An 817-nucleotide genomic window follows, 5' to 3' on the forward strand; every position below is an offset into this window, starting at 1 on the left:
TTTAAAAATCAGTTTAATATTCTGGTCCCGCGTTGCAGGACATATCAGATATTAAGCTGATAAGAACAGATTTAACAACATAGCTAATGCTTGAAGTCGCAATTGGGCAAATGTGATTAAAACTAAGGACAATGAAGTCACTTTCTAAATTAAGGCAATCTAATAGTAATATCTTCTAAGGTAACCATACTAGTCAACACTTGTATTTTGAAACATTTCCTTATTAAAGTAAAAAGATAATAAAAAATAGATATAAAGTAAGAAGCATATCTATGTATGACATCGCCTGTTGTATCCGTTCTTGTCAGTCATTAAGCTGATAAGAACAGACACTACACTTCGATCTTAAGCAAAAGGCTGAGAAGCGATACCTTTACTAGGCGTCGTGACGCTTAAAAAAGTATTGCGACGTTTCCTTTCCTTGGGTGTTACATGGTGGATACGTAATATCCAGCTTCCTTTTCATTTTTCGATGAAATATTAAAGTTGCACTAAGCAAAGCAACAAGACGCAGAGTGGAATTTCCTTCCTCATAACTATTAGTAATTACTGTCAATTATGTTACTGAGCATAATCTGTTAATTGCGTTTTCTATAAATTTTAATCTACACGCTGCACTGGCGCTCAGAAACCTGGTGGCAAAATAAATGAAGATCAATTGATGTATACTCATCTCTATCTCTCTCTCACACTCTCAACGAGACAAGGGAATGCCGACCGAAAGGCTTGTGGACTTGATGGTTTTCCAAACGAATGCCTTAGGCATCTATCTAGAAGACCACTGGTACATCTGACACATTTATTTAATCACTGCCTT

At 36.0% G+C, this 817-nt stretch overlaps 2 pseudogenes; both read right to left on the reverse strand.

Annotated features, from left to right (window-relative positions):
• Positions 1–103, reverse strand: LOC111875587 (annotated as a pseudogene; the record flags this gene model as incomplete).
• A 128-nt stretch (positions 104–231) lies between these two features.
• LOC111875586 lies at positions 232–369 on the reverse strand (annotated as a pseudogene).
• Between the last annotated feature and the right edge of the window lie 448 nt (positions 370–817).

Source organism: Cryptotermes secundus, unplaced genomic scaffold (genome assembly GCF_002891405.2).
Source record: "Cryptotermes secundus unplaced genomic scaffold, Csec_1.0 scaffold29121, whole genome shotgun sequence".
Classification (NCBI taxonomy): domain Eukaryota; kingdom Metazoa; phylum Arthropoda; class Insecta; order Blattodea; family Kalotermitidae; genus Cryptotermes; species Cryptotermes secundus.